The following is a 23,977-nucleotide window of genomic DNA, read 5'->3' on the forward strand; positions in this document are numbered from 1 at the left end:
TTCCAGAAAGCATTAATAATAATAATAGCTTTTAATAATTATTAGCATTGAAAGTATAGTTTAATCATTACCTCATTGTTCAGTCTGTGTGGGTAAAAGGACAACAGGGTTGCCTGTTGTGCCGTTTCTGATAGCTGCACTGATGAAAGGTTGGAGACAAAATAATCACACTAGATGTCTGTTGGTAACACTTATTTTTTCTTTTTTTATTGCAACCATTAGACTAATAGTCTCTGTCAGATGTAGGATAAATGTGGAAGATTTCATTTTTTGTATACCTATGAACAAATACAGACGCAGACATGTCACCTTCCAGCACTAATCACTAGGTTAGGATCTAAATGAGATTTTTTTTTTGCTTACATGTTTAGAATAAAAGACCTTTTGAGAAGGAGATGCAGGGCGCCATATAGCAACTGCATCATGTGTGGGTTGTTTTCTGTAGTGTTATGAGACCTGACAGCGGAGAAGGCTGAACATTAAAATTTAAATGGGAACACAGATCGGTCCTACCTGATCTCGCAGAGTGTATGAAAGAAACACGTTTTCATTAGCATTGCTTTGGGCTCTTGTTTTCACTTGTTGAAATTAACAGCACCATAGCAACATGGAAAATTAAAAGTCAATTAACAGCCTGGTTGTGGTGGACACACTGGTTGTGGTGGACACACAACTGCTGAGGACATATTTGGTCAGTCAATTTAGGAGACAAGAAAGAAACTTTCAAATAATTCCCTGAGCAGGGAAGGACATAATTACCATGCCTTTCAAGCACAAAATTAAAAGCGCTCTTGTATCTGATTTCCCCCCCCCTAGAAATGTGACTGCATCTCCTGCCAACAAAAAACACAAATTCTAATGGTCCTTTTGGTTTCCATTCTTACAACACACTACTTTATTTAAATACTATAGTGCCCTTGTGAAAGATAAATGTTAAGTGTGTCAAGCATTTCTAACAGAATCAGGCTTACAAACAATGCTGACACAAAGCTAATCTTGTTGCAGTCATTTTCCCGGTTAACATTCCTTCTCTTCACCATATGAACTATTTTATATGTGTGCCCAGTTATTGCCCTGCTTTACTCTTTTCTGTGTTGCCATGTTACAGAAAAGCGACTGTAGCTTCTCACATAGTAACTGAAGACTGTTCGTTATCTGGAGTTTTTGTATGTCCTCCTTTGCAAAATAACCCAGTTTCAGTCAGACTACATGGAAAACATCTGTGAGCAGTAATTTCCTAGTCCATCTACAGATTCTCAGTGGGACTTAAATTCAATTTAAATTAATCCAAATATACTTTATAAACCCCAATTGAATTAATAAAGAAACTGAATTATGTTGCTAGAAATGAAAAGCTATTGTACCTTAGATCTGGACTTTGACTGTTCCATTTTAAATTATGAATGTGCTTTGATCTAGATCAGTGGTTCTTAACCTGGGTTCGACCAAACCCCAGAGGTTCGATGAGTCGGTCTCAGGGGTTCGGCGGAGCCTCTGTTGTGGAGGTAAAGACACACTTGTTAAAGTCGTGATGACGCCCCGCTTTGCCATCACTTGCTGCATAGGATCACGTTACATTGCTTAGCCAATCAGAGCTGCGGAGGAGCCCTGATTGAAGGAGCTCCACTCTCAGCATGGATTTGAACTTGTGTTTTTCAGCAAAGCTCAGCGTTTTTACCAAATTCTGTAGCTATCAGTGAACTTCTAAATCTGCTCCTTAGTCGCATCTTTTCGGGGTTGCTACTGCCTCTAGTGGCGTGGGGGTGATAACACAATTAATATAATTACATTAATAAATCAGAATACTGCAAAGTCTTTATTATTTATTATTAATTTTTCATTCTCTTAAGAATGTAGAGCTAATTAAATGACCTAAACAAGACCTTAAAGTGGTTCCAGTTTCATTGGGTCACCCCTATGTCTTAAATTTGGAGGAAAAAAAATCATATTTTATTTATCACTAAAGAAGGGTACAGTGAGTGCGCATATGAAACTGGTGGGTTCGGTACCTCAAAAAAGGTTAAGAACCACTGATCTAGTTTACTGAACGGTGAATCTGAGGGAGGGCGTCATTTTACTGAAATTGTGTTCATTAATGTATCATCCATCCATCCATCCATCCATCCATCCATCCATCCATCCATCCATCCATCCATCCATCCATCCATCCATCCATCCATCCATCCATCCATCCATCCATCCATCCATCCATCCATCCATCCATCCATCCATCCATCCATTTTCCTACACCATTGTCCCTAGAGGGATGGGGAGGGGTGGTGGTGTCTATCTCCAGGTAATGTTTCGGGCCAGAGGCGGGGCACACCCTGGACAGGTCGCCAGTCCATCGCAGAATGCATCATAATCTGATAATCTTAATAAAATACACTGACGTATGGTAACCCTAGGTGAGAAACTACAAGCACTGGGGATACATCTGGAAGCTTTGTAAGTTATCTGGTCAGCCTTTGTTTCTTTCCAAAGAAATAGAAAAGCGTAAATGTTGTCCATCTGCAATGTTTTGAGAGAAGCAGCATTGTCACCACTGCCACAGGCAAGAACCATCAGTCTGAAATCCAGCTAGATGTGATTGACATAGGTGAAACAGACATGACTCTTTAAACCATTTTGTCAATGTGTTAGACATTTGATTCCTTAACCAACATTGGCAAATCATCTTCTGTGTCTCTTCAGAGGTTAAAGTATTTGTCTTTTTTCTCTTGGCGTACTTTGATATTGAGTCTGTTGTTTAACTTACTTGTCATTTCAGTCTCTGCTTCATCAGCACAACTGATGTAATAGCTTGAAAAGTCACTAAGAAAATCATTTTGCCTGGAGTTCTGAAATGTGCTCATCACCCCAGCAGAAACAGAACTAAAATAACCCTGGAATGAGCTGTTTTCTTCGTGAGATCATGATACAATGAGACATTTTGCACATTTGAGCTCTTGTTTTTATTTCATTCAGAGTTTTATATTTCTATAAAGTTTGTGTATTAAACCCAGACACTCAAATTGAACAACTGCTTTTCTTTGGTGGTATGATTGTATTATTTGATATTAAAAACACTCAATGTGTTTTAGGTTTTAAAGAAACTAAAAACTTGCAAAGACTTGAAGTCAGAAAGAAAATATCCATCCATCCATTTTCTTAACACCCTTGTCCCTTAGTGGGGTCAGTAGGGTTGCTGGTGTCTATCTCCAGCTAACGCTCCAGGCGAGAGGCGGGGTAACCCTGGACAGGTCGCCAGTCTGTCGCAGAGAACAAAAAAAATTCTGCATTATAAGACCTGCAATAGAGAAGCTTGTTTGGAATAAACACAGGATCATCTTTTGAATGTTGCAGAAAAGCCAGCAGCCACACAGAAACATTTTAAAATACAAGAACTGCTAACATACATAAGACTTTTGAAACCACTAAAATAAGCCATGTGCAAGCCAAAGGCAGAGTGAGTACTGTTGTTATTCCTGTATAAAAAGCACTTATAAATGAAATGGCACAACTTTTTTTTTTTTTTTCCCCAGACAGATCTCCATCAAATGTAGCTAAAAGAGAGCTGTGAAGCCGGGGTGGGGGGGGAAGTATTTTCATGATTATTGAAGAGCACTTCAATGTCAGTGTCAACATTTTGGACCTTTTGTATCTGTAACATTCATTATACTTTTGGAGCGTTACCAGAATGTCACAGGTTTCTCAAAATTCTGAAAAGCTTTTAGACAACACTTCTCACAGCGTTTTGGTGGTCTGGGGGTATATGCTTTACTTTTTCTAATAAAGCAAATTTAGTAAAGAAAAAATAAAAGTGGAATAAGAAATGACATGATAAAGTTACAAAGATAAAAATGGGCCATATTTGGGCAACATTTTCTTGACTTCAGTCTTTAACAAGTAGGATGCTGGAAGAAAGAACCCATTCTACTTAGCAAATGGGTTCTTTTTACCCTTCATATGTTAATTGCTATATTTTCCACAGCATAGCATGTCCCAAATGCACCTTAGTGCCAAAGGACAAAAGCAAGATGTACATGAAGGAACTGAGGATTGAAAGGCAGCAATAGATGTTGGCTTAAGCCACTGTTGCTCCTCTCCACTCTCTCTCTCTCTGCCTGGTGTAAAAGTGGGTGTTCATCCCGTGAATACAGATGGCATTACACAAGCAATCCTCTAAACGACTGAGACAAGCTAACATGCTGATGTCTGAAATGGCCTTCCTCTATCTGCAGTCCCTTTGCAATGTCAAATGCCTATTTTCATCTTATACAGCCAAGAGCCTCTTTTAAGGGTAGAAGCTCCACAAAACATTTAATCCAGTTTTTTTCCACTCTCGCCTCCTCAGTAAATCTATTTCTTTTCTTTTCTTTTCTTTTTAGCTGTGATATTAGTGGGGGGGGGAGAGAAATGGCAGCTCTTATGTAGATAATTGGAGAAACTGCTTAAAGCAGAGTAAGGGACTTCTGCAATGAAGAATCAATGTTTAATAAAATTATTGCTTAAATGCATATTAATCCCAATAAAAGTGAATGGTGCTGTGGTATCTCTCCAATCGTCTTCTCTCTCATGCCGAGGTAGAAGACAGAACAGAACTTAACACGATTAACCTTGAGCGCAGTGGGCCGCTGACAGACCAAATCTTTGCGGTGCGAAATCCATCTCATAATTAATGCACTATATCCATACTGACGCTGCATTATCAAAATTAAGCCACGTTATAATACAATATATTTGAGTAAGACCATGTTTTTCCATTGTTCATGTTATCCAGTCAGTTCTGCATGGGCAGTTTCCATGTTTGTATGATTGTGTGTCTATTTATCTTGAGAGCCAAGGCACAGACTTGTGTAAATTGGCTTAGGAGTTATTATGTGTTGTTGCAAAGACAAATGTAAACTGCAATAGAGACATGAAAGAAAATCAATTTAACCAGAGCTGCATTTGCATCATGTACAATGTAGTAATTGGAACGAAAAATATCAACGGCTTTGTTATTGAGAGCAGCAGCGCAAGTATTTGGATTTGGCTGCTCAAAGCCATGCATATTGCTAATTTTAGTTTGTGCTGAAAGATTAGTGTGAACAAACACAGCCTAACTAGTTCAAGGCTTAAGACAAAAGACTGGATAATACATGCACTTCTTTAGCACAAGTGAGGATTGAACTGCTCAAGTTAAACATCCGCATGTTGAGGTCAGAAATATTTAAGCATGAATTTAAACAACAGCCCAAAATAAAATTACTTCTTGCCATTCAATAAGTATTCTAATTTGCAGAGTCTCTCTGATTTTCTGGAATAGAGGTCAACAGCTGTTGCATAAAAATGACAAATACCATGTTTTGTTTAAAGACGGCATTCTCAAAGTTACTAGTCTTACTGTATGAATTCCTTTTCGCTCTGTCTTAACAAGAGAGAAGAAGCATCCGCTTTAGGCTATACATATTTAGAGGCATTGGCTACTTTTAGTGACAGGTGAGTGTCTGAGAACAAATTGTTGAGAAGTGGGATTTGTAAGACTCTCTGTCAAAACGAAGAGAACTGCCGGTCACTCACTGAACAAACTCCTTGTTTCAAGCTAATGCCTATTGATCATCATACGGCAGGAAAAACCTGTGAACGATGCTGGCATGGAGCCAGTCCAGCTCAAACACCAACACTGGGATCCAACAACACGGAAACTGGTCAATGTGCATGACTTAAGGTCAGCACCCAGCTGCTCTGGGTATGGCACTGATGGATGTGACAGCCTCTACAAGGCATGTATCCTGTTTGAAAAAGAGAATTTTAATGGAGTGAAAAAACAATTTATGCTTTTTTCAGATGTAAAAGATTTCATTTATGTATGCATAGCTCTTAATAAATGAAAAGAAAATCATTAAAAACAAAAACATATTTTAACAATTTAATTAAATAAATTGGATTGTATTGCTTAAGTACTGGACAGACACATTTAAAAGGATTATTAATGAATATAATTGCTATGTTAATTACATATATCTCACAATTTTAAGGTATTCTATAGACTTAACATCAGACATGCAGATAGTTACCAAAGCCTCCCCGCAAGGAGAAAAAGTCAATATCCCACAGCACTGATGGAAAGGTTTGTGAAAGGGAAAAGTGAGGCAGAAAAAGGTGTAGGGGTAACCACAGTTGTGTGAAGATAGTTAAAAATCTCACATCAAGGTTTTTTTTAAATGGCTCAAAGTTTTCTTTTTAGATGAAAGTAGATTTAATATTTTACACTCTTCTGAAGGAAGAGAGGAGAACAAAACTCAAATTATTTGAGGTTTTGGCAGTCAGTCATGATTTTCATAGAGCTGATCATCTGTGTTTTAGAAAGTCCAATGTCTGTGCAGCTGTCTACCAGGAACTTTAAGAGCACTTTCTGTTTTTCTCTGTTTAGAAAACTTTTGAGACGCTAATTCCATTTTCCTGTAGGGTTTGATAACTGGGGCTGCACAGTGGCGCAGTTGGTAAAGCTGTTGCCTTGCAGCAAGAAGATTCTGGGTTCGATTCCCGGCCTGGGGTCTTTCTGCATGGAGTTTGCATGTTCTCCCTGTGCATGCGTGGGTTTTCTACGGGTACTCCGGTTTCCTCCCACAATCCAAAAACATGACTGTTAGGTTAATTGGCCTCTCCAAATTGCCCCTAGGTGTGAGTGTGTGTGTGCATGGTTGTGTGTCCTGTGTGTCTCTGTGTTGCCCTGCGACAGACTGGCGACCTGTCCAGGGTGTACCCCACCTCTCGCCCGAAACGTTAGCTGGAGATAGGCACCAGCAACCCTCCCAACCCCATTAAGGGACAAGGGTGCAAGAAAATGGATGGATGGATGGTTTGATAACTGGTCACTCTTTAAAATCCATCGTATCGATGGGCTTGATTTGCTATCGACCTCATCTACCCCAAACCACTTAAAGAATCTATGGGGTGTTGTCACAAGAAAGATGAGGACAGGCTGAAGGCTGCTAGTAAAGAAAACTCAGAATAGCCACAAGCTGCTCACCTCTGTGCCAAACCACACATTGATGCAGCTACAAAATCAAAAGTCGCCCCAAAAGAAGTACTGAGGGCTCATACTGCAGAGTACATGAACATACTCTTCAGTAGGATAACATTTCTGCATAAATTTTTTTTTCATATTAGTGGTATGTAATGGGCTGCACAGTGGCGCAGTTGGTAGAGCTGTTGCCTTGCAGCAAGAAGGTTCTGGGTTCGATTCCCGGCCCCGGTCTTTCTGCATGGAGTTTGCATGTTCTGCCTGTGCATGCGTGGGTTTTCTCTGGGTACTCCCGTTTCCTCCCACAGTCCAAAAACATGACTGTTGGGTTAATTGGCCTCTCTAAATTGCCCCTAGGTGTGAGTGTGTGTGTGCATGGTTGTTTGTCCTGTGTGTCTCTGCGTTGCCCTGCGACAGACTGGCGACCTGTCCAGGGTGAACCCCGCCTCTCGCCCGGAACGTCAGCTGGAGATGGGCACCAGCAACCCTCCCGACCCCACTGAGGGACAAGGGTGCAAGAAAATGGATGGATGGATGGTATGTAATATTAACTGTCTTATAAACTGAATTTTAAATGTTCTAAAAACATAGGCCATAACTTTTCAAAGTAAAATGAAATAAAAACATTAAATTTATCACTGTGATGTGTTTAGCATGAGCTTTTCTTTTTATATCTGAATTATTAAAAACCACACTCCAAACGATTAACTGCTTAAAAAGAACAAACACCATAAAGATGTTCCAGTAGACATCTATTCTCCAAACTGCTCATATAGAAATGTTTTATAATCTGTTTGTTTTTATATCCACACTTTAATGGGTCAAGTATACTAGACTCAAAAGATCATTGAGTTTTTAAAAGGCTTTTCAGAAGGATTTTTACACAGAAGGAGATTTATTTGTAATTGTGACCTCCCCAATGTGGATTTGTTCTTGGGTAAACAGGAGTCAGTGTGGTGTAAAACACTTTGATCACCTAATGGGTGAAATGTCCCATAAATCCTCACCATCACAATAATAAGTTACAGTAATCACAGTGATTAATCTAGATTTGCGTATGGTTATTATAAAGTACTGGCACTCTACTTTAATTGCAGTCCCCTATTAAAGTATTTTTCTCCTTAGATTTTTTTCTCATATTCTCTTTTTGTCACACTTCCACATGTAAGCTCATCAATACAATTTTAATAACTCGACTCGACTTAAAAAGTGTTTTCAAATGATCACTGAGTAATGAAGATCATTTTTAACAAATAAAATATGAATTTGATTCTTTTTACTACTATTTTATTTCATCCAAGGTATCTTTTATAGAATTTGTTTGATGATTTGATAAATTTAAATGTGTCCAAAAACTAACTGAAGAAATCTATAAGGAGGCAAATCAGATCTATTTGATTTTATTTCTTGGCCTTTAAGTACACCGTCTTTCACCTGATGTTTTTATTTAGTTGGCATTTTAATTTTCTTTGCCCAGGCTTGGAAGGTAATACAGCAGGTTTACAGCACACACTTTCTCTCTCTCATACGCGTAAACTGAATCACATGTGCAGGTGTCTCATGGGGCCACCTTGCTGTGCTTCACTGTCCTCTGGATATTCGCAAACGGGATATATGTGCTTTCGGGTTTGGAATAGGGCCAGGCCCATCTCCTCAATTTTGGGTCATAAACAAGGCCTCTGCCCAAGGACTGCAGGGTATTTTAAAACAGGGCTCAGCTTGATTGGACACACTTCTGTTGCTCCCACCCGACTACTAGCAAGCCAGCTGATCAGAGAGGCAGAACAAAGCTGTTCTCTTACAAGCCAGTCTGCACTCAACCCCTTGTACAGAAAACAGGATGCAATTGTACAGAAAGAAATGGTAAAAAAAAAAAAAAAAAACATAGGCTGTCTTGTAGATGGTGAAGAAAATGCTGTAACATTTACAGTGAGAAATTCCTGTAGACAAAATTTCTCTAGGACAAACTCAGCATCGGTTGCTCATCTCAGCAGGGAGATCAACGCTGGGATTAAGTATGGGGAGAAACAAAATCCGGAACCATCCAGAGGGCCTTGACAAGGTTGAGGAATTTAAAGTGAAAGTGAGGTTTATGACAGCCTATGCATTCTGCATACAGCCTTACTCATACTGGTGTTTTCAACGTCTAATCTGTCCATGAATATTACAACGTGCACCATTTGGCTCATGAATATGAAATAGATGGAACCACAGGCTCTCCTCATAATCAACAGTCGACACACACAGTTCATCGTCAGCTCCATAGCTCTGCAGCACCTTTTTCTCTGGTGCATTTAGCCAATCACTGCCGATCACAGCCATAGCTGTGTGTCAGTGTTGGGGCAAACTGCTTTGAACGCCATGTCAATGCAGCCTTTTGTTGCCAAGGATACTTTAAATGTTTGAAAGCACACTCCTTTTTTCCGTGTTTCACTTTTCTGTCTGTTATTCATACATAGACTATATTTATTTACAGTGTCATAGCCTTGATCCCTTAAGAACACCTATTTACACAGAACAGAAAAAAGAGATGGTTAGGTTTAATTTACCCCTCGTGGATAAACAGCAAAGCTTACTGTAGAGCAACTCAGAAACACGATGCAGAGTTAAACAGCTAATGCACCACCAATCTCTACCCATCCGTTTACCCCGCCTTAAGCAGCATGGCTCTGATCCAACATGGCCATATGCCCCTTAGCTGAGCCACTCTGTGCTATAATAAATGACTCATGATACATAGTCGACATATCATCACCGTCCAAGAATGACAAACCACTACTGGATGATACTGGTAGGCAAACTAATGGGTATGGGTGATGCTTTTTATTTGGCTCACAATGGCATAATTCTGTTATATAAACTACTGTTTTGTGTCTCTGATTAATTTTTGTCATTGCCTGTCATTTTATTTGACCAAGGCACCTTCTTCCAAATGTTCGCTGAGTTCCCTACATAGCTTTTGTTTTTACTATGGATTTGTTGTTGCTCTGTCAACAAACAATTGGAATTTGATATTCGGACATACCGACTGCATACATTTCTCATGACAGATTCCTTGATTTTCCACAATCCCAATGGATATTAGCAAGTTTGATGAGCTGGTTTGGTATGTAGCCCCATTTCTTACGTCTGTCAGGGCAGTGGCTGCTCCACCCTGTGCAAACATACAAAACTATTTCATGTGAAAACGATTTTGTGCCGAGCGGGTTACTGTGTGACATCGAGTGTACACAACTATAAAAACTGACCTTTGACATGTCTGGCAGAAGTTCACGATAAATCTGTCTCAACTATACGCAGACCTCCGCAGAGTGACATACACCTGAGGGCCTTAATGTTATACTTGCCAAGGATGTTAGTCTGTGAGGAAAAGCGTCTATTCAAAGGAAGGTAGTTTTGAAATACTTTTCCATTTTCAGACAAAGCTTATTAGCCTAACCCTGCTATACACTGCCTGGTGACTGTATGCTGCTGTGTTACTTTGTCTTCATTGTTCACTAATATACCACAACAAACCTCTGAGGCATTCACAGAATGACTATGTTTATGCTGAGATGAAAATACATATATGTTGATGATTTACTAATTAGGCAACTTGAAAACAATTTAACTAAGGGTGTCAGTGTAAAGACAACAATCTGGTTTTGTAAAGTATTTTCTTTCTTCTTCACATTTATATTGAACTTTGCTTTCGTCTGTTATGTAAAATCCAATTGTGTCTCTTGTTCAAATGTTTTTGAGAAACATTTGAACAAGCAGAGTAAACCAGAGTAAAGCTGTCTCTGAACAGCGTTAAACTCAATACTGAAGACAGTGATGCATGCTCATCCAGTCACATGACAGGACCTGTTCAATGAAACTGCGGCACAACAAGCTGTGGGTAAAGTGGTCAAGCAGCATTGCTTTCTCGATCATTATTAATGGGCTCAGAATGTGTGATAAAGGCGACTCCCTAGTTTGTGTCAGGATTTCCTGCCTGGATAATTAAAGTCCAAGCTGCAGGTGCTAGTTAGATGAGCCAGCAAAATTTTGCTTTGGCTGTGTACTACACAGAAGTGTTTTACACTCAGTGAACACCAGTGTTACCTAATGATTGTTTTCATTACTAATTAACATCTTGAGTACTTTGTTAATTAATCTGGTGTCCTGTAGGCAGATGGTCATAAGTGTTTAAAATGCCATTTTTGGTAATAAAAACCTAACCAGGCAAGGTTTGCCCTTCTGACCTAATACTTAGCTTTTTTTTCTAATTCCCTGATAAGAAATAGTAATTAAAACCTTAAAATGCATCTTTCCTGCAGGACCATATGCTGATCCAAGGTGGCTTATGTGTGAATATGAAAGGGCTAAACAACCATCTGGAGGGGCCAAGGATTGACCCGCTACCCTTGCAGTTAGGGGTGAAATGCTCTACAGACCCTAGTCTTGTCAGTTTATGTGACTTGCGGTTTTCTTTGCAGTGGGGACAAAGTGCGACGAAATGACAAGCAAAATGTGTTAACTTGACACCTAAAATATCTCTTTACAGCTGGCATTCATGGAGGGATTTCATAGACCGTGATTTGGATAGAGACGCAGTCACCATAATGCAAAAAATTCTGCTACTGCCTTGTGTTTATGGAAATAACTCAAATCTTTGCATCATGTTGACTGCAATAAAAAATTGATTTGTTTGAAGACATGTTACTGAGCAAATATGTGATGACTTTATAATGAACCGTCTTGAAATGTAATATAGCTATTTGAAAAAACAGAATACTGAAGCAGCATTTTGCTTGGCAAACATTTTCTTTCTAGGTTAAGTGGTAAAGCCTGTTTTGTTTCTGGACTATGAGTTGTCCTAACAGCATAGTTATGTAAGGCAGCGGTCCATGAGTGATTTTTGAAGGCGTGAACATTACATTCAACGTCGTCATGTGCTAAATCCTAAAAATATTCAGACAACATGGTAGATAGGAATATAAAAAACAAAATTATACATCATCAAAGGTTATGTTCCCATATAAATCCTGTTTTTGTAGCTACAGAGTAAAGCCAAAACGTTGAATAGAAGGTGGATTTAAGTATTTTAAATAGAATCATGACTCGGAGCATCTATATTCAATTATTTTGCAACAATCACACAGAAGGGGAAATATCAAACAACTGTGGTAACTCTCATTAATCTAATAAACTCACTGAAACTTCACTGGTAAAGTGATAATACTGAGGAATCAAGACAATGACAAAGAGAAATTCCCTTTTCCCCTCATTTATTTAGTAATTGAAGAGGACAATATTTTATTTCAACCAGGGAGTTACACCAAAAAACTTGGGAATCACAAGAGAGGAACTTGATGTTCTTGCAGTGCTTTTTTATGAGTCCCTCAAATGCCACAAAACAGTATAGGTGAAAGATGTGTTAACACAAAAGGGTAAAGATGTAGCTGAGGAACAACACACTAAAGAGACAAGCTTGTCATCCCTGCAATTTCCCATCTCGCTCAAGTCGTGTTTGTCTTGGCAACAGTTACCGGGCCTTTATCTTTGCCAATTAAGCCAATCTAGTGGACTGCAGTAACTTCACTCTGTGGTGTTTGCCAGAGCAGTAATGAACTAGATATTAATTTCATTTTTACACTGACTCCGTTAACTCCCACCATGAATCATGAATCCTTGTCTGTTCCTCATAAGTTGTAACATGAAAGTCCATGCGTGCATAACTCTAAGTGGTGTTAAGATATTCACAGACATCTAAGCCAAATGAACTGGCAGGAGATAAAATGTACATCAAAATGTGGGGAATTAGATAGATTTGTGAGGAGTTAGAAAGAGAAGAGAAGAAGGAGGAGGGGGAACTGAACATGAGAGAGATACAGGCTCATCATGCCAGTCATCACTTCAGTTATTATCCCTAATTCTCGAAGGGAATATCTCAGTAAGGCGGAGTAAATTCGATGCTGATAAGCAGACAATGAGATTTGCCTGTGCCATGAGGCAAAGCCCTTCCAAGGGCTTCCTTTCACCTACAGTGGAGTTCAACTTAATGCATCAAATAGCAGAAAACTCACATCGCTCTCATTAGTGTTGGCTGGATTCCGCTTTGTTGTTTCGTTTTGAAGCAGCATTTCCAGGTGCTGCACAAACTGTTTGTGGGATTTGACTCTCTCCTCTCTCCCCTCTGTGAGTCTCAGTCTAATTAGCACTATAAACCCAACCACAAAATGTTATAGGCAGAACCATGACTTCTCACATTAGGACACCCCCCATGAAATTTCTAGTGTATAAAGCCCTGGGTTATGGGTAAAGCCAAAGCAGTGAAAAGTTCAGATTTTCCACACAAAGAAGAAAATGATGATGCTGTTGAAGGTTTACAGTTTTACACTCACTGTCTTCAGCAAAACTAATGTCTGTTCGACAGACTCTTAATTCAATATTCAGCCAAAAAAATTAAATATCATTTATACTGCTTGCTGGATTGGCACTGAGATGTGTACAAACACAATCTGCTGAGGATCAATCTGACTAACCTTGGTCATCCAAAAACCTGCTCTCCTAGTTTAGCAAGGTTTGAGATTTTTTTCTATAGCCTGAAAATAATTAATTTATTCATAATAGGCAGAGGATGAAACAAAATCACAGTAGTACCACAAGAGCTGAATTACTTGCTTTGATTTTATGGCAGTGTCGATAAAGTCCTTCAATTTCACTTCAATTTTCAAAAAACATAAAGGGAGGGGGGAAAAACTGTAGAGGTCACAACGCTAGAGGCATTTGTTGTGTATAGAGTAGATTTGTTGTTTAACCAACACATTTCAGATTAAGTTTCATAACGTCCCAGCAGGACTATAGATCAAAACATGCTTTACAATAGAAACTATCTTGTATAATATGACTGTGACAGTTTCAGCATAGCTCCAGCAGCTTTCTCACCGGCTATAGAAAGTTTATCTTGTAATGTAATCTGGACTATTTCTTGAGTCTCCACAGACAGTCAGTACTGTCCTAGATTTGCAAAATTTTGGCAAAAACTTGAATGCAGAGAACATAATGATCTTGCAGATGGACTGAGGAAGAACTGCAATGGGAAATAGATTTATAGACATTTTTACTTCCATCTGGAGGTCTGGTATTTCAAATTCAAGCTGCTGTCCTCCTTTAGAAAGAAACCTTTCCAAAACTGAAGAAACATAAATAGAACTGCATAATCATATAATGTTATTTTTTTTTATCTTGTGAGTAATTTAATTATCACAATCTAGGTGATGCAAAATATCTCAATAGAATGGCTCATTTGTTTGATTAACTTCTCCTAGCCACTATTCAAATACCTTTTCTGTCTTGATATATGTAAAGCTGATTAGCAAACAGATCAAATTTAAACTGAGCTTTCCATCAACAAACACTGTTGATAGTACATTCCTGGGTTTCATACAAGAGCACCATATGATCAGTGTTAAGTATGGCGAATGCTTGATTTTGTTGGTCTTTGTCTCTTCCTGAGAAACATTACTAGAATACATGATATCATAAATTTGATAAAATACCATGAAAGCTCTGAACTTTAGAGACTGTTTCACTGAAAACAGTTTGTCATTGAGGGTTTTTTAACAGCACAATCATTTGAATCAAGATGCCAAATCAGAAATGGTTCAACACACACAAAACTGATCTTCCTCCATGACCTTCCAATTCTCCAGGCCTTATTCCCAGAAAAAAACCTTTGGGATGAGCTGCAGAGGAGAGAGCAACACAGAAGACCAAGGACGCTGGACAACACAGGGGTTGCTCTCTGTGTTTACTACAATGTGAAATACAGCAGGAGAAATATTGTTCAATTGGCAAAAAGAATTGGCAGCATGAATAAAGTACTATGAAAAATTAGTTCGCATATCAAAGACTTCAGTTTCTTTTCTCACACTTTCATGACTTATTCTTGAGTTGCAATTAAGAATAATTTATTGAAATGATCATTTAATTGGGAAAAATGAGAAAATTACCAGAAATGAAAAAAAAAAGAAGCAGTGGGAAATCTTACCAGGACTGACCAGTTCACAGAAAACACTCCAAGATTGTTCTGACTCATAAAAAAGTATAAAAATAACCCAGAACCACATCCAAAGCCCTGCAAGCCTTACGTGTCTCAATTAGGGATAGGATTCATGATTCAACAATACTAGAGAGATTGGGCAAAACAGCTGCCGTGAGAGAGTTCCAAGGCCAAACCACTGCTGTCCTCACAAAGGTCTGTCTCACATTTATCAAAAACATGAAACTATTGTCTTAATGATTCCCTACAGCCTGTGATGAGACAAAAAATAAAGCTTTTTGGAAGGAGGACCTCCTCTGACATGTAGCATAAAACTAACAATATTTCAGAAAAAGAACATCAAACAGCTATTATGTTCTGTAGCAGTATTGTGACGGTAAAGAGATCTTTTAATGCCTCGTATCCTTGTCATACTCGCCGCATCACTTATTCTGCTCTTCATCAGAAAATCCTGAATGAGAATGTTTGGTCATCAATTTGCGAGATTAAGCTCAAGAGAGCCTGCATTATGCAGGACAATGAACCAGGAAACACAAGTTCACTTCTCCATCGCTCAGAGAGAGCAAAATAAAGTTTTTGAAATTGCCTAAACTCAGTCCACACTTTAATCTGTCTGGGCTGCTGTGACATGACCTTAAACAGGTCATTCATTCCCATAAGTCTCCAATGGGGCTGAATTAAAACAATTCTGTGAGGAAAAGTGGGCCAACATTTCTCCCCGGTGGTGTAAAAGACTAATTGCCAGTTACAGCAAATGATTGATGGGAGGTGGAGAGAACTAACTTCTAACTAGGCAATGCTTGGTTTGGATATATTTCTTCCATAGACAATTAAGTCATAATTTGAAAATTGCTTTTTGTGCTGAATAGGTTATCTTTGTCTGATATTAAAATGTTGCTGTACAAATTGAAACCTCTAAGCATGTCACTATAACTGCAACATAAAATGTAATTAAAAATGACCATAGCATGGGATTATGCTACTACAATAAAAGATACAAAATAAAAAAAAACTCAAACTTGTTGTCAGGATTTATCAAATCGGGCCAATTAATTCTATCTAACATGTTCATTGATTTGTTGTTCCTTTGTAAAGCCTCCAGGTGTGCAAAAACAAAAGGAGTGATTGCAGTGGGGTGGCACAGTCAAGCAAAAATCATAATGATTCCACTCAAGACTCTGACTGGCTAATTGTGTTAGTGTGACACAGCCTATCCGTTTTTTTCTTTTTAGATAATAACATTGAGAAAATAATAATAAGCAAATCGATTGTTTGAGACACTTGCAAAAAAATATTTATTTATAGCTAAATATTGTTTGACTGTAACTTGTAAGTAACTAAAATATTGTGAATTTAAAAATGGCATGTAAGTACAAATTTTGCATTGCTGCATAATTAAAATCAAAAGTAATCTAAGAGCCCATTTTTACTTGTCAATAGAATACAACATGCTGACTGCTGAAAAATGAAGTGTGACATTTATTTGACTCTGAACTTAATTAATCAGCATCTCCTGCTATCAGCCTGGGATCAGAGCGCTCAGATCTCATCCCGAAGAGTAACTCATGAAAAACAGCTTTATGTGTTTCCTTCATTGCTGCTTTAATATGTCTTGATTTTATTTAAGTTGTTAACACTTATAAAAGTTTGAAACCCATAGAAATAAATAGATATGAGGGTTATGGCAAAAAAAATAAAGCATAATTGCCCTTGGGGTATTGTTTACTGTGATTATGCATTCTTCAGAGCAGGGGGCGGAACTCAGCTGTGCCACACATCACAACACTGCCATATCTAGTATATAATCACAGAAAATAATGTTGACTTGTGCATTATTGCAAACTGTATATGTGTGTAGGTTGTTGGGAATCTGTAGAGAAATCTATAAAAGGTCATTATGGCATTTGCAGAAAGTGGCTGGTTGCTGAAGAGGCAGAAACATGGTGCCTGTCGACTGAAAATACTCTTTCTATCAGAGCGTCTCGCTAGAGTTGATTGCTGGCTTCTGCTGCAGGCCACTGCAGACACATGGTACACAACACAGATGGTGAAGTAAGGCACCAACAGTCGCAGTCAAAACAATTATGACATTTGTGCCATGAGTTATATATTTTTTTCAGGCATCACTGCAGCGGCTCCACACAAGTCACATTTAATTGTAATGAAATACCACATACAGTAAGTGAATATCATCTCTTCATACATCACCACATTCATATTTGTTGATTTGGAAAAGCAAAATTGTGAATGACACAGAGCAGGATTCAGAGAATAATCCCCTTTCTGGTGCACAAAGGCATAACTTAAGCTGCTACAGTGAACACTAAGTCTCTCTCCAGCCTGGCATGCCTTGGACTCTTTCACACCCGAGTGGTCCAACTGAGATCACCCTGTCTCTTGACTCGACACAAACACATGTTTTCTAGAGGTACTACTGGAAAGATAGCAGGAGCAATCTATCAAAATGGAGCTGGCTGGAAGTCAGTCCAATCTCAAGGTTTTCCCCTCTCTCTTCTTTATGTCACGAGGATGCATACTTCAGATATATACATAAAGGCAAGTCATTTTTCCGTATTATATACGTTTTTACAAAACGCCTGTTTTGAGCTGAGCTGTTTGTCACTTTATTCAGACAGAACACGCGACACAAATTACACAAATTAGCCCCACTCTCATCCTGGGTCCTCAATCCCGCTGAGATATTCAGAATCGTGAGCCAACAGCGTGAATTGATGAAACAACAAAACGGGTCCTACATATCATGAAGCATATTCCTCAAAAACTCTGACTGCCACCATCAGTCACCAGCTGGGAAAGTGTAATGCGGAGCACCGTGGAAATGAATCAGCATTTCTTTGGTGTTGACAGGCTGAAACCAAAAGCTTTCAAAATCAGGCATTAATCCACAGTCAGTCTACACAGCACAGCGTTCAGCAAAAAAAAAAAAAAAGAAAGCCAGAGTTCATGCAAAACTACAATCAAAGGTAATCATGACCAAGGTCAGTTGTGTTAAAATGAAAGTTTTATTTTTATAATTATTCTAACATATTTAGCTTGCATAAGTACTGAAACTCGCTTTCTGATAAACTTGAGTAAAAATACCACAGCTTCAAAGTATTCCAGTAACTTAAAGGGGTGGTGTGTATTTTCAAGACACAGATTGCCTTTTTAAGGCACAATTTGTTAAGTTCAGGTGTTATAAAAATGCCGTATATTATCAAACACAACTAAAAAGAAATCTGACAAATTGAAATTGGCCTCTGTCTCTTTAAGAAGCACCTGCTCTTCCCAACATTCCGCCTTCAGTACACCATGCCTTCCCATTATGCCATTTACTACTTGGAAGCAACACTGAGGGCTCTGATGAGGGAATAACATTATAACATGATATACAACTTACAAAGATGATTTTACATAATACCGCCCTCTTTAAAAAATTATGATGCGATCTAATTTTCTTTTAAAACAAGAAGATATTAATTACAGATTATTACAACAACAATAATGCTATTAATATTATTTTTGAATGCTTATTGTTCAGCATGTTGTACCTTTTTATAGCTTCTTAACAGGTCAGAAACATGTGGCAGTTATATGACACTTCTTATAACGGAAAAAACTCACTTTGTCACTTCTGACATTTCACTAAAAAAAATTGAAACCATGAGTACAGCATGATACTGTTTCAGTCCTGAAACAACAGCCTGCCAATTTCTTAGTACATAGATCATCCATGCCTGTTAGGCAGTGGCTGGTAAGGATTTTTTAAAGAATTTTGAACTTTACTCACAATAACACAGTTTCATGCATTTTTTAAACAAAAACGGTTTACTATGTCATTTCTTTATTTTGAAAGAACAATCACTTGTACCTCTCACTGCCATTAACGAATCACATAAAATACGAAATACTGATTATTACAAAATCTATCTCATGGACAGACTGATAGATTTGCCCTTCTTTGAAATGCAGGAGAAATGAAGATCTAACTTTCTGTCAGCTAACCAGCTGGATGCAGCTGCAGGTGGGGAAGGGGCGGGGCTGCACCACTGATTATCTGTGCCCTCCTTTCCAAATTCATATAGAAGTTGACTTGATAAATCACCAGTATCATTTTTCATTCCTTGTCCTTTTATAGACCAATGATTAGCATAAAATTATTCTTTGACACATACCAAAACCATCACTACCAGGCACTGAGCAAGTACAATCATCAGACTTTCTTCTTTTTTTTTTCTTTATTCTTGAAAATGTCAAACTAAAATTAGACTGAGACTTGGCAGCACCACATGCAATCTGTCTTTAACTTAATGTCATTGACCCTATAACATGAGGATCTTGGGCGGAAATTAGCAAAGAATTATGATTTGCATGAGTCCTTATTCAACATCTGAACAAAGAAAATTGCACATGTGAGCAACCAGCCCTAAATATTACTTGATGATTAACATCCCAGCAGGCTTAGCGTTGAGTGTGAAAACCCTGGGCAGACCCAGTTGCTCATTATTTAGACTCCTGTGGCTCTGTTTAAAAAAGAAGGAATATCAAAAGAGGGCTGATTGTTAAAATACACTTAGTTCAAGACTCTAACACATATAATGTTGTTGAGTGATGACAGCATAAATAACCGAGGTTTCATGTTGTTTTTCAAAAAAGCAAGAGAAAATAGATTAGACAAATGTGTCACAATATGTGTCACAGGAGTAAAGATAGAGCACATCACAATAAATTTATGGAGGAATGTCACTGCAGAAATCATAAATTACCCTTTTTGCCCGAGTAGTAATGCAAGAACAAAAAACATGTTTTGACACAGAAAAAAATCTTGGATAGATGAGTCACCGTTCACCCTGTTCTCTACCAGTGGTTGACTACATGTGTGTCACGCATGAAGAGAAATTCATTCACCCAAGTGCTCATTTCCCACAGTGAGGGCTTCTGTCAGGGCTGCCGTAGTGAGCAGCCCTAGTGTGGTTTGTCTCCATTCAGTTGCTTGGCAGGCAGGTAAATGCCAAACCTCCACTGCGTTTGTCAGGGTGATCACATTCCTTGTGTTCTGCTGTTTCTCTCCTGATGACTGAACAATTTAACAAGGTGATAAACTCGCAAACTCAAAGGCCGTGACAAGAACCGCCGTTGCTGCTGCATAAGCTCAGAACTCATGTTTTCCACACTTAATGGCTGAAAATTCTCAACCAAGCAGAACACAACGCTTATTTCAGAAACTCGGCTGGCACACAACCCTTCAGCGAACTTCATTTTTTTCCCCCAAGAACATTTAGGAGCTCAGTGTGGCTCCTCAGGTGGCCAATTGTCCTACTGAGAGACTAACAGGTGTGTGGTCCTAGTGTTAGCACTTCTAATTCGTCTATCTGAAAATCCGTCAGTGGATTTAAAAAAAAAGAAGAAAACATCACTGTACAAATTCTATAGCCTATTTGTGAGAATAGGGTAGAAAATAAATTGTGACACATGTAATAACAAGATAGGAAGCATCTTCAGGCCCCGAATGGCAAACAATTTGTGTTTTCTGTCATTCTAAATTATAAATGTTCACATGGGTAATAATCTAAACCCCTGGCAGACTCATTTGCCTAAATACACAAAAAACTCACCTCACAATTCAGTTCTCAAAGAGGCAATTAAACCAGCTTTAAATGGAGATACTGCAGATTGTGTCAGCTGTGCTCATACATGCATGCAAATATCGTGGTAACCAGCCCTCCTCACTCAGAGCGTGTCCTTCATTTTACAGGCTGGCCGTAAAATCGCCAGATGTGAATATGGTAGGGCACACTTGAGGATCAGTCGGTTACGGTTTAAGTGGAAAGCTTTTGGCTGCAGCAGCAATTTCAGTTGCAATGTCAGAGCTCTAAATGCAGGACTCTCTTCAAGCCACTTCAAGCAAAGCATTTTCAGCACCACACACTGATGGACAGCTCCCACATAGATTTTTTTTTTTTTCCTTTAAGGCAGCATTGCCAAAGCAACAATTCTAGGACTTGACATTTTACATTTCAAAAAGCAACCTGTTCTTGTGGGTAACCTTCTCGAGCTGTGGTAGGGAGGGGTGGGCGTTTGGGGGGGCAGCTTTTTTTTTTTTTTTTTTTGCTTGAGGTGCATTACCCATGGGTGGCTTGACTAAGGTTTTTTTTTTTGTCTTCGCTACATGGTCAGGACGCAGGAGGACAAAACAAAATAAGACACAATGAAATTTAGGGTGATGCGGGAGAAGATTTTTTTGTTGTTGATTGTTTAAAACATGATTCTCTGCTCTTCAAACTCAAAGCGCCCTTCACATGGACCAGCCAGTTCACCTGGCCAATCCGGCGCCCCTTTTGCTGCAAACGTGTATGCTGAGAATACCTGAACTGAATTTGAATTACCATATGACGTAGGCCTTTTTCTATCAGTAATGTCCTACTGGCAACAGGGACTAATACAGACTCACGGTCTCTATAAAGCGCTCAAAGATTGAATTTGTTGCACCAGTTACCTCTCAGGTCTCCTTTTCCTTAACGTTACATGTCTATATATCAGTCACAGCCTTTGAAACACAAAACAAAGCTCAATGTTGAGAGAGAATGCGACAGATTTTTGAACATTTCTACACAGACAGAATTAAGACGCAAAAAGTATATTTCTTGGCATGTAAATGGACAAGCTAAGCGCAAATCGGGAGCTTAAGTGGCGATGGTAGATAGTTCCGAACAACCGAAAAAGGGGATAAACGGAGCAAATCTGAATGAAATACTTACGCATTTTTTCGAATAAAAGAACTCGAGGGCGAGAGCAGAGCAGGAAAATTCATCAGGGCCCCCGTCCACGTTTTCAAGATTTGCAGTACCACCGAGACACAAATCTCCATGTGAAAAGGGGGGCTGGAGGCTGCTGCAGTCCGCGTCTCTCTCGATCACAAGTCAAGATGCTCGCCTGCGAAAAACGCCAAACACTCTGAGAGTTGCGTTCATCTGCGGTGCGGTCACCATTCTAAACCCACAGAGGAGAAGCAGTAGCCTCCCGGACTTGAAGGTATTCCTCTGGACCGAGGAGGAGGAAAATCCTGCAGAGTTTTTTTTTTATTTTTTATTTTTTGTTGTTGTTTTTTTGTTTTTTTAAAAAAAGGGGGAGTGAAGTCCATATACAGGCCGCTTCTCACCCTAAAACAGCCTCCCAGGCGAATCCACAAAAATAAAATTTTGCCAAAAGAAAAAGAAAAACAGACAGACAAAAAAATAAAGTGGAAAAAAAAACTGTCAGTCAATGGCTTTCCCAAGTCAGATGTTCATTACTGCATGGCAGTCAACGTTTACCTATTTAAAGCCTTGTGAATAAGGTCAGCGCAGCGAGAGATGGAGAAAAAAAAGCGTCCAACACAGAAAAACCTTAGAATGCCTATTGGATAAAATTGAGGATATCCGTCCCACTGCAACCATCAGACGCTCCGCATCAGGACAAATGGCTTGCCATAGGCTGCTCTGAAATTCGCAGAGCATATGGCACACAGCGTTTCTGTCAAGTAAAATGGGGAAGATTGTACAGGGTGAGATTTTTCATCCCTACCCGTCAAAGCCGTTCGGTTTATTGATCACATCGGTGATAATTCCGCTTGTCAGGCAGCGTGGGTCCAGTCCGCGCGGTTTAGGCTGCAACGTCCGTGTGTTGCAAATAAAGCGGCTTTCTGCCAGCGGCTCCTAATGGTCCCCCAGCTCGCTGCCGTCCATGACTTGAATAGCGAGCGCGCTCAAATCGTCTCCGGGCGCAGATCTGCCGTGCGCGCTTGTGACTCACTAGCGTGTGTGTCTGTTGCGCATGTGTTGGCGTGCACGCTGGTCCCCTTATTGCCCAGGGACCACTTTAACTTTGACCACTTTGGCTTCCCGTCTCGCTGCCCATTTAAATCACACAGCAGTCATTAATTATCGGGGATCAATAGCGCTTATGTATAAAGCACGGATCTGATGGGGTTGGAAATGCGCCTGTGTGTACCTGGAGTGCGCGTGCGCGTGTGATTCAGTTGTTGATGAGGTATGGTTGCCACCTACAGGCGTTATTCTCTATTCAGTCATCTAAAACGGACTATCTCCACAGTCAGCGTCCTCAAATAAATTCCCACTCAACATGTAGGGGTATTATCACTCCTCCGCGTTAAGCACTGACAGATGCGTGTGCCCACCAAAATCAGAAATATCTATCATTTTATATCTTTAGTTTCAGGCTATGAGACCATTACATAACATCCGCTGCCGTTTTTCATTAAACATGGTTGCTTTTAATTACAAACATCTCATGCAACACATTTGGGCTAAAATCTGCTTTGAGACAGAGGATAAAAAAAAACACATAACAAAGGGAGAAAACTCACCCACTGCAAAGAGCACCAAGGCACACATGTTGGCGTTGCCCTGAAGGTGAGCTTAAGTGAATTGAAGATAGAGAGAAGTGAGTGAGGTTTCATTTGAACTCAGAACAGCCTGTCTCATTAGCAGACATAATGAAGCAAAAATCAGTCATGTGTTAGAACACCTCCTGGACTGTGAGGCCAATAAGGCCCATAATTCAACTGAGAAAGAGAGAAAGATTATTTTTTACCTGTCATAATGTTTCTGATCACCTAAGAATTTAAAAGACAGATGAGTGGGAGTTTTTGCACAACTTCACCAAACAAGGGAGTTAGCCCTCTATTTTTTTTTTTTATTTGATATGAGAAATATATCTAATGGTCAGACGTCCTTACACTCTTTTCAGTTGTGCCACACTGTTGAAATGCAAAACTGACCCTCTGTCTATCCATACTCACTCAGTGGCTTTCAGACATGATGCCTGTCTTGAAAATATTAATTAGTCATGTATAATTAAAACTACAAGTCTGATTAGATCTGTGATCCTTGGACTCCGTGATGCACCTGCTGCATTGTTATTTAATCTGCTTGGTATGGGGCTCGGTCGTTTGGCAT

The 23,977-nt window shown here is 39.2% G+C and overlaps 1 protein-coding gene across 1 annotated transcript in view; it reads right to left on the minus strand.

Moving 5' to 3' along the window:
* LOC103462729 (leucine-rich repeat-containing protein 4C-like) overlaps positions 1 to 23,262 on the minus strand; it is a 49,584-nt gene extending 26,322 nt beyond the window's left edge. The window contains exon 1 of the mRNA XM_008405693.3: positions 21,779 to 23,262. The gene's annotated coding sequence lies outside the window, so the exon portion shown is untranslated. The remainder of the gene's footprint in view (positions 1 to 21,778) is intronic.
* Between the last annotated feature and the right edge of the window lie 715 nt (positions 23,263 to 23,977).

The sequence above is a fragment of the Poecilia reticulata genome, chromosome 3 (assembly GCF_904066995.2).
Source record: "Poecilia reticulata chromosome 3, P_reticulata-male-v2, whole genome shotgun sequence".
NCBI classification, from domain to species: domain Eukaryota; kingdom Metazoa; phylum Chordata; class Actinopteri; order Cyprinodontiformes; family Poeciliidae; genus Poecilia; species Poecilia reticulata.